The 10,877-nt window shown below is 45.6% G+C and overlaps 1 protein-coding gene across 1 annotated transcript in view; it reads left to right on the top strand.

Moving 5' to 3' along the window:
• Positions 1-1,129: 1,129 nt before the first annotated feature.
• Positions 1,130-10,877, top strand: part of GLI3 (GLI family zinc finger 3) — a 277,199-nt gene continuing 267,451 nt past the window's right edge. The window contains exon 1 of the mRNA XM_030933297.1: positions 1,130-1,226. The gene's annotated coding sequence lies outside the window, so the exon portion shown is untranslated. The remainder of the gene's footprint in view (positions 1,227-10,877) is intronic.

Raw genomic sequence — 10,877 nt, 5'->3', positions numbered from 1 at the left:
AGGAGTCCCAAGAAACAAACAGTGAATACCACCCTCAATTTTGTTAAAAGATTCTTCAGTTAAGCATTTGAATCTCAAAATGCTCTTCAAATCCTAATAGCTCATCATTCATCCACCCACTCTCTTCCTTCAGTCAAGACACTTGGCGGCGACACAAGCCACTGGGAGCTCCGGGGCACCTCTGGCTGGCTGGGTGGGTGGACCCGGCTTACCCAGAAAGAAGGGATGTTGTAATGTCACAGGGGCTTTCTTTCTTTTTCTTCCTGTGTTTTTCCCTGAGAACTCCTTTTTTAAGTTACAGGTCCAGGCTGGATATATTGAAAGGACGCAGAAGAACGTGGACTGGCTGGTCGAGGAAGGAGGCCAAACAACTTTTACTAGTATGGGCCTCTGAAAATGAAGCAGGGACAGAGACACTTTGAAGCTCAAGGAAAAGCGGCACGTTAGAGTCCAGGCTCCAAGCCCGGGGTCTTTGTTTTTGTGTCTTTTATAAAGTGGCCCATAGGGACAGCAGGCTGTGTGGTGCGAGCTCCTCCTCACTTCGCGGATTTAGCCCCGAGGGCAGACGAGTCCGGTGGAAAGAAAAACCCTGAACTTCCAAAGGCATCATCCCGCGAGAGAGGGAGTTTCGGGGCTGGCTTGGGGAAAATGTAAAACAAGTAGATGGGGAGCCAGGGGTAGGGGGGCAGTGGTAATCAGAGAAGCCTTAATGGAGGGGAGTCTAGCCCCACAGCGAGAGTGAGAAAAGAGAGGCTGGGTGGGAGAAGATGGGAGCAGACAGGACGCAGCCCGGGTGTCAGGGCGCGCGTTTGGGGGGCGTCCTGGCGGTGCGGAGAGGGAGGGCGCGGGTGACATCACGCCCGGGCCCCCTTCCCCTCGCCGGGTGGGTGGGGCTTCGGCGCGCCTGGCGGGCGCAGGGTCAAGGAGGGGGAAGAGGAGGAGCAGACATGAATGTGTCTGTGTGAAGACCCGGGAGGGGCGGCGGCGGCGGCGGCGGCGGCGGAGGAGGAGGAGGAGGAGGCGGAGGCGGCGGAGGGCGGGGAGGGAGCGCGCGCGTGGCTCGCGGCGGCCGGGCTACCCCCCAGCCCCCGACCCCGGCCCGCGACGCGCCGCCTCCCAGCCGCCGCCGCCCGTCACGCAGCTGGGACCCACTCCGGGCTTGGGGACCCGGCAGGCGGGAGAAGCGCGGGCCCCCGGCGCGGCCTGGAAGGAGCGAGAAAGCAAAAGTAAGGCGAGCCGCACTCCAAGTTTTCCCAACTTCGCCCCCTGCGGCGGCAGGCGTCCTACTGCTCAGCGCGTCCCCTCCGAGCCGGAGAGTGGCTGAAAGAAAAGGGACGGGGCGGGGGAGGGGGCGGAGGAAGAGGGAGTGCGAGGCAGCGAGGAGAGTCCGGCAACATCTGTTAAAACTTGGGGGAGGAGGAGCGCGGGGAGGAGGAGGAAGAGGAGGAGAGGAGGGAAGGAGGGAGCGCGCGGGAGGGGAGCGCGGAGCCGAGGGACAACTTTTCCACCCCGTGAGTAGCGCAGGCGGCGCAGGGTCGGGGCGGGGGCCTTCTCCACCCAGCACGGGGTTCCAGGCCGGGATGGGACCTTTTTCCAGAAAGTCGATTGGATGCCAGGAGAGGCGTACGGCTGGGGGTTTCTTTCTTTCTCTTTCCCCTCCCTCCCGCGGTTGAACCAAATCAGAACTGTCACTCAGGGCCTGTGAGTCAGAAGGGATCGGATTACACGATCTCCGAAACTGATGCCGGAGTTGCACGAGCGGGAGGGAGCGGGCAGGGGCAGCGCCACCGGCGCGCTCGCACACTCGCACTCGCGCACACCCGCCGCTCCCACTCGCCCGCGCCGCTCTCCAGCCTTCCCCGCGCGCCCCGCGGCCGCCCGCGCCGCACCATGCCCGCGGCGGGCGCACCCGGCGCCCAGCCCGGCCGCTCGCGGTAGCCGGAGCCGCCTGCGGCCGCGCGGAGCCCGGAGCCGCCCGCTTGCGTCCCGTCCGCGGGTCTATGGGAAGTTCGGGGACTTGACAGCCGCTGCTGCCGCAGGTACGTCCCGCTCGAAGTTCTTTGTTTCGCGGGCCCCGCAGCCCGCTCCTGCGGCCGCGCCCTTGCTTCCGGGGCCAGAGGTGGTCCCCAGCGGGGGGACTGGATGGAGTGAAAATGGCTGTCAAAAGGCGCCCACATTTAGGGAGCCGCCGAGCAAGGCTTGCATTCGCTCCCTCCTCCTGGAAGGTCCTTTTCCAAGAGTCCGATCCGCGGGCCGGCCGGAGACGGACTGGAGAATTTCACCTCCTGGAGGGGGGACGAAGTTTGCTGCAGTGGCGACGGCGCTCCTCACCTCCACCCCCACCCAAAGGATTCAGAAGAACTCCGCGAGCCCCGCACGCGCCCGGCTCCTTCCTCTGCGCGGTGGCGCTCTACGGCTCGGGCTTCGGGCGCGCACGGCGCTCGGGATGGGCGGAAGGAGGCGGGCGGCGAAGTGGTTGCGCGCGGGGACCGCCGCCGCGGGGCTTCTCCAGCCGGGGCTTCGCTTCGGAGGGCGGGGGTGTGGTGTGAGCGGATGGAGAGAGGCGCGCCTCCGTCGTCATAGAGGAAAAGTGAAAGTTGTACCATCTGTATATGATTTGGGATTCTCTTTTATTTCTTTTCCTTTCCAGGGGCACCGCGCACAGACACACAATAAAGTAACCGTGGTCCATGCAATAATCATTTAAGGTGCCGCGTTTACCCAGAGCAGCAGGGGACAGTTACTTTCTTGAGTAGCAGCGGGAAAATGGGCGGGATAAGGCAGAGAGGGTGTAAATATTGACCCCGAACTTGGAGAGTTTGTGAAGCGACTTTTAAGCAGATTGCCCGAAGCGGACGCTCCACTCCACACCCGGCCTTTTATCCTTTCCTGAACTTCTACTCCTGTCCCCGATTGCACCTCCTTCTGTAAGATGCTGTCCCCCGAGAGGCGCTGCACCCCAGGCTTCCCTTCCTGACCCCGCGTGGAAAGAGGATTAAGGAGGCTTCCTCCACCGCTGCTCCTCCTGCCCCCAAGTTCTCATCTCCCCAGTGCAGACTGCCGGGTAGATTCTGGCCTTGGGTACAGTGCTCATGGCCCTCTGCCAGTTTATATGTACATATATTTATGTAAAACATTTTCTCCCAGCTCTTTGCCAGCTGTTCCACATTTTCCAGCTGCCACTTCAGTTTGAAATGATGGACTGTCTGCGTCTCCAAGTCAAAGAACCCTTTAGCCAAAGGTATGGAGGGCCGGCCGCTGTGCAAATACATGGCAGTGCCATTAGCCGGGCTAGTATTATTAGTTCTAAAAAATACCTCCTGCTCCCCTTTTCCTCTCCTCCTTCTTCTCCCCAGTTAGACTTTCCAGAGCACAGTATATACACTTCGCTGAAAATTAGAGTAATTAGGCCTTTTCCTCTTAAATGTGATTTTTGTATAGAATTTGGATGAGACCGTTTTTTTAGATCCCTGAAATATGTGTCTGGTGGAAATAAATTAACTTTTAAAAATAAAAGAGTTTCAGCTTGAGCGCGTTGGGCATGACTGGTGGGGGGCCTGCACCCTGGCCGTCTGAAATGAGCTCTTTTCAGTCTGTTTAAGGCAGGAACCATTCATCCTCCCCATGCTACACTTTTTGTGTTGTTTGATGTCTTAGCATATTATAGACCGAAATCTACAAGAATTGACCTAAAGTATTAATTTTGAGTATTTATGTAATTGCTCGGTAATTTTGAATAGGTGCCTTATTGATTGATTCCTGTAATTATTTCATTTAGGTTTTAGATTAAAAATTAATAGTAGTCTGACAGTTTCTTAATTACATGTGTCAAGATTATTTTGAAGGAGGAAAATGCTATGTTTTAAAATAGCGCAATAGCCTCAAAATCTCTTCATTTTTCTAAAGCAGAACAGCATTTCAGTTGAGGGGATATATTAAAGCTGCCGGGACTGGTTTTAACAATGTAAACTCTGTGAAGTATCTAAAGAATTTGTTTATGTTAGGAAATATTGGTCTTAACAACCTGGTACACAAACACTTTGGCCAGTTAGACTATATTCAAACCTAAAACAAACATGAAATAACATTTAAATTAGTTGTAATAGCATGCTTATACAGAGTAGAGAGTTTATTTTATACTAAAAGCTATTTAATTAGAAACTCCCCGCCTAAGGGGAGACCCTTTCAGGGTATGTAATTCTTAAAGTCAGCCTAGGGAAGCTTTGGTTTCAGATGCATGAATGAGTCCAATGTAAGAGGTGTCTAGTGAAATTTCACACAAGCAGAAACACTTTAAAAGATATAGATTGCATTATTGTTAATAGGCTGGTAGGTCCAACTCAGATGCCTACCAATTCCCAGTGCCTTTAATATGCTTGTGTTCCTTGATTGAACCTTGATATAAACACATTTCTATTGTATATCTAATTGGCAAAGGACTATAGACAGAAATGAGAAAACTCAATACTGATGAAAAATGGCTCTGTTGAGTTATTTCATTACTTATTTAATGAAAGAATTGTTAATTTATCAATTTGATGTGCAAAGCTAAAAGTTGGACTTTTCCTTTGTTTCTTGGCCAGTGAAGTTTCCTTAATTACCTGCATGCTGTAAGCATTTCAGACTTCCTCTGTGCTTAGCCATTTAGAGGTCTTTCCTTCTATGTAAGGTGTCCTGCTTACTGAGACCTCTTCTCCCCCTCCTTTTTTTGAGGATAGAGTTTGGGAGCTTATGAAAGGAAACAATTTAATGATCATTGTTGCATGCACTCACTTACATGGAGACAGTAATGTACTAAGAAAAACCAGTCTTGAAGGAAAAGTGAATCAATGAGTCATGAAATCCTCAAGAAAACCTTAGTAATGGAATGTTAATGCTTTTAGACTATAGTAGATTATCTTAAAAGTCAGACTTTTCTTCTTTATGCAATTGTTGTAAATCCCCAGCTAAAGAATTCTTTGAAGGAGGTTTTAGTTTTGCTGGCATTCATATTCTGAGGTCGGTCTGATTTGTTTTGGAAGATTCAGTAAATTTTCTGCCAACTTATATCATGAGAGGCAATTAAAATGCTGAAATGACTTTAGAGGACACACACACACACACACACACACACACACACACGCACGTTTGTTAAACAAAAGGTTCCGCTCTAATAATGACTTCAGGTTGTCTTTTCATTAAAGCCTAGGAGAAGATGCTGCCCTTCCCTTCACGTTGTCATTTTTCTGGATGAAAATTGATCTGTTTCTGGTTTCAAAGCAAATAAAGGGAGACAGAATAAACAACAACAGGGCAGGGGTACTGCTGCAAACTTTTTCAAGTACTTTCAGTATATTTTTCATCTTTACTTTTATTTGATGGGCCTGTGAAATAGAGCTGTAGACTGGCGAAGACTTTAAATGAAATTTCACACTTTGATGATTTTTTTTAAACTTTGATATATTGACAGCAAAAGGAGCTGCAAAGCTTTTATATAACTTGAGCAGTAACGCCAAGCAGCAGTCAAACGTCTCTATGCATTTGTGTTTAACTGCAGAAGAAAAACATGTCCATGGGCAGTGGAGGTTCTTATCAACCCCCTAATCCCAGATCCCAGCAAACCTTGAGGGCATGCCTCAGATCTTGCTGAAATCACTGTAGACTCTCACAGTTTGCAGATTAAATATGCTACGTGTTCCTGGCTCCAGCAACAGTTTTATGAGCTCACTAAGCTTCCTGTTTTAAGATCCTTTTCTTAAGTTTTTAGGAGCTGCTAAAGGCAATGCTGTCTGGAGTAAGTGGTACTTGTTAATTTAGAGACACTTTAGATATTTCATTCTCTTTTTAAAAATTGCCAAAATTATTATTTTTAAATCGAAAGGCCAGTCACTCCAGGGAGAGGGAGGAGAGCTGTTTGAAAGAAATTGGATGTTAAATGTGTTTGGAAGTGCATTTGATCGCAAACTTTACATGGTGTCTCAATTGTTTCATGGCACTTTTCTTTTGCCTAGCCCCTGAAAATGAGAGACTTTTTCCACTTGTAATTCTAAATGCACTATCTTTGAGTGCCAAATTTCTTCACTACTCATTACCTCTGTGATTGTCTTTCGGTTTTTTTAAATGTGAAAGTGTTTTTTGTTCTGTGTGTATATATTTCAACCCGACAAAATGTCTCAGAAAATCTATGGCCTTCTAAAGAAGCTGAATGAAAAAGCCATTACATAGTTAATAAGGTGGCTTTGGAACATTTCAGCCCCCTCCTGAAAGGCAATATTGTGTTGAGCTCCACATCTGCATCTGTGGTATCTATAGTTGTACCCTCATATATGGCACTTTTGCATTTTGCATAGGAGTCATAATTAAAAAGGAAAATACTTACATCATTGTCCAACAACATGTCATATAATTCCCAAGAGAACCCTAGCCAATTTTGTGCTTAAAGGTTATTCAATGAATGAAATTGTGAAAGCCCATTTGTCAAAGTACTGCATGGTTTCTGTTAGTGTTCAAGCCCCAAATTCATTGTCTGCCCAGGCCCAGCCATTAGTCATCAGTGTATTAGTGCTGCCTTCAGGCCATGCTGCCCAGCACTTCTTCACACCATTATAGCTTTGAAAGTGTACTCTGTTGACTTGTAGAATTACTGCTCTGATTTCCGCTTGGCTGGGTTTGAGGTAAGTCCCCTCCCTACCTTCTAGCTGACTGTAATCCTTGCTTTCTTTTAAAGCTCCTTTCCAGAGATTTAGGGGAAAACTTTCTTAAGGGCCGTGTTGGCATCATACTGTGGTTTTGTTGTGGCATGCACTGTACATATAAATTGTACCTGCAGTAAATTGGATTGACTGCTGGCCTGAAACAGCTAGAGGGACTTTTCTTTTCTTTCTTTTCTTAAGAGGGGAGGGGGCTAGGCGGTGGGGGAGGGTGGCACAGGAGTACATTTTGACCCCAAGATTTGATTGTGTACTTCTATAATCTTTATGCTACAAAATTAAAATAAGTAATGGGACATAAGTGCACTTTTACTTAAATCTTTATTGGAGTAACTTCAGAATGTAGTGTGATATTATATTGCTTATTTTCATGTGGAAATTTTTAGCTTTTGCTACTTTAACTTTTTTTTTTTTTTTGAAGATTGCATGAAATGCCTAGGAAGCTCCAGAGTGCTTTACATTACAAACTATTGATTTTTACAAAAAGAGCCTGAAAACTCACCATTTAGATGAAAGATAAGTTTCAAATTGCAGTAATGAAGGACTGAGACAGTTAAGCCCTGTTATTGATTTCATTTTGTGATATTTTTAAAAAGAATGATTCAGTCTGAATAAAGTTAGCAGTGTGTAGAGAAATTTCATCCAGCAGCTTAAGAATGAAGCCTTAATGATTCTGATGTATGGAAACCTGGAATCCAGTGGCCAGACATGTGGAGCAGGCCATGCTACTTCAGGACAGTGTCTGCTGTTTGAACTGTGGATACTACAATGAAATTCCATATCAGAGAGTTTCATTGAGAGGGTGTGTAGTTTGGTGTAGGTTACATTGGCAGTTTTGTACATGCAAGGTGGAAAAATAAGACAGCTAAAGAATTCTGTCTGTGAACAAGCAAAGTTTATAGGGTAAGTGGACCATGGGGTAATTTTTACTGGATAAGCCTTAATTACAAATGCTTAAATTCTGAAAATGTTGCTTTTAAATCTGCAATTAAGAATCAAGAATCAAAAGTTTAAAAGTTGGAAGGATAAAATATGGTAAGTAGTACTTCACAAAAAATACGTTAAATACCTTTGGGATAGCTATAGATGATTTTAACATGCAACAGGTTATTGGTCTAATATTTATGATGGTTTAAAAGTAAATTACTATTCACAGAACATACACTCTACTCCCTTATACTCCCTTAAGCCTTACTGTGAAGACACACATGATTCTAAGAAACGAAAGCTATCCAAGTTCTATAAGAATAATTAAAGTTTTTTCTTCTGAAAATGTGTGAAAACTTCTAATTCCTATAAGCCTTAGTGAAGAGAGACAAGGGGCACATTTGATCAGTCATGATATTTTTGTGATACATGTGGATTTAAGAGGAATACAGTTTCATGAGCTTAGCTGATCTATAGACTGATAACTGACTTCCAGATCTCCTTCTCTGTCTGAGGATTGCCTGTATCCAGCTAACCCATAGAAAGTGGGGGTGCCAATATGCTCCACATTATTGCTCACTCTTCAATGGCACCTGCTATGCATGCTGCTTCCTGCAGTGCCTAACCAAGGCACATGGGACTCATAGTTTTACAGAACTCAGAAATGGTAACAGGTATTAGACAGAGACCTCATACTCCCCTCAAGTGTTTCTCATCAAGTACTTCTGGTAACAGAGAAAGAGTAGCTGATGATTTTTTCTTTTAAATACAAATGGCAGAAAAGTAAAACTGGCTCACAGAAATGTCATTTGTGATTTCAACTGCAATAGCAATGATTATTTTCATGTTGAATAAGCTTTTCAGTGGTTGAAGTTAAATATATGGATTTCTTAAGAGTTTAGATAGTGTTAATTTACTAAAACCAAAGTCACTTAATCCATAGCCAGGCAATTATTTCCCCGTAGAGTAATTTAGTTCCCCTTAGAGTAATTCCATTTGGGGATGTCTGTCATGAATACTGCTTATCTACGATTAGCAGCATCAGAAATGTAGGAAAGAAAGATTGAAGACACTAGGCAGTGGATTTGGGGAACCCTGAGCTATCAAATGGCAAAGCAGACAGACAGAAGCTTTCTTATTTGGAGTTAAGGCTCTAGGCTTTCCTGATTATGGAAAAATAATCATATATAAAGGTAAAATAACTATACATGAAAAAATGTTTAAAAATTAATGAAGATTTCATTAAGAACTTATGAAGTTGGGCCTTTTTTTTTTCTTCTCCCCCCCGCCCCCCCTTGCAGAAAAAGGAAGGCAACACAGACAGGGAAGGGAGAGGAAATGAAGCCTTAGGAATCCTGGGAACTGCTAGGGTGTCACAAAGGTTATGCATATCTAATTGATTTTACCCTCAGAAGGTATTTTGAACACAAGGAAACATCAACCACATTAAAAACCTATAAGAGGTTTTCTATGGTGCATGAATACATGAAATCCACTGAAATGTTTAAAATTCCCTGCATATTGCTCATTGAAACTCGACTATTTCTCACTTCCAGAATTGATCAAAAAGTTAAAATCAACATTAGTTTGTACTTCTTGATTTTGAAAAAAAAAAAATCTCTTTCTAAAGGATTTATTTATTTTTGAGAAATGGGTTATTAAATAGCCACAGGGAGGTACATGTCTTTAATAGGAGTTTTACCTGGATGGTTAATCCAGGAGTAGCATCTTCAAGTAGCGGTTGATATACTAGTAATACAAGTATGAGAGCAATGTCACTCTTCAGTGCTACAGGGTAGGTTGCCTCAAAAATCCTTATGACAAAGCTGCTTTCTTCTGGATATTTAAAACAGCAAATCAAGGAGATTATTCAGCTTATGAAAATACAGGCAAGTGTAAATAAATGTTATTTCTCTGGAGGGAAGCCTTCTTCCACTGGAGCAATAGTTCCCTAAACTATACAGAATAATTTCTCACTTAAGGCTAAGCCATGGTGCTGTTAATAGCACTGCCTCGCCTGGAATGTCTTCTGTTTCTGATCTCTCATTGCCAGTAGCTGTTTTAAACTATCAGAAACAGATCGGGTTATCATTAAACAGGCTTTTAACTTAGTTGTTTTAAATCTTGAAATACACTAAGAAAAAAAAGCGAAGAGAGTTTTTGCCCGAGTTTAGGCAACTTAAAAATAAACCGACTGGGTTAGGGAAATAAATGAAGTGGTCTGCTGTTGAGGAAGGATGCACTATCATGATTGAAGGATGCTGTTCCACTTCACCCTACATTAGAAAGTTGTTTCATTTACGTCAAACATCATTTTTAACGTTGGCTTTGGCATGGGTGCTTTCTTTTAAAACATAATAAGTGTCTGAACGATAAAGGAATCTTGCTCCCATGAGGGTTGGAGGTTTCACTGCAGAGACTTGCAAGGAGAAAAGTTAATTTTTTCACATGTTGCCACAATTGTGACTTTTCATACTTTCTATTTACTACAGAAAGCCTCTGGTTGTTAAGGTTGAACATTGGGACTCCACTCAGGGCCTCCCTGAGCTCAAGACAATGAGGCGATGTGTCTGTGTCTTAACCATTCACAGCATTTGAATCTATGTGTGGCAGCTAATGAAGAAAAACACATTGGGGGCCAGGTTCATAGAAGGTGAATTCGACGTTTTGTGAGCAAAGCACACGCCTATTGGTTTTGTGAAGGCTTTTCAAGGGATCCCCAATGTTTTATTATAATGCCACACTCAGGGTGGTTGCATTGCAAAGTACCTGGAAGGTTGCAGCTCCCTGAATTCAGCCAGTTAAAAGAGCCTTCTGAACGCAACCAGGGACGGCCCCTGCCAGTGTTTGCTGGAAATGTGGCTGCGCTAACTGTAGAGTTTGCAAATGCCCGTGAGTATTCCGAGGAGCAGGGTGACCAGTCTGACAACGCCTTGATACGGGCGACTTCTGCACTGGAGGGAGACTGCCAGGCGCTGCTGGCGCTGGAGCTCACCTCCGCACCCCCACTTCGCCCCCAGCCCTCGGCATTTTTTCCCTTTCCCGCGGCCTGGCTGGCGGAGATGCATTGTCTCCTAAAAGGCCGCTTCAGGAATGCTGATCAAAGCCGGGTCTGGGAGCACCCCTTCTGCCCCCAGACACCCAGAACCATCTCTGAGCAATCCAGCATGTTCTGTTTGCTGGCGCGCGGACTGTGGCGCGCCGGGGCCGGGAGAACTCGGCGTGGACTTCCCCGCGCTGATGTAATGATGATGGATGCGG

This window comes from Rhinopithecus roxellana, chromosome 6 (genome assembly GCF_007565055.1).
Source record: "Rhinopithecus roxellana isolate Shanxi Qingling chromosome 6, ASM756505v1, whole genome shotgun sequence".
Taxonomy (NCBI): domain Eukaryota; kingdom Metazoa; phylum Chordata; class Mammalia; order Primates; family Cercopithecidae; genus Rhinopithecus; species Rhinopithecus roxellana.
The sequence above is the reverse complement of the archived record's forward strand: the minus strand, read 5'-3'. Positions and strand labels throughout refer to the sequence as shown.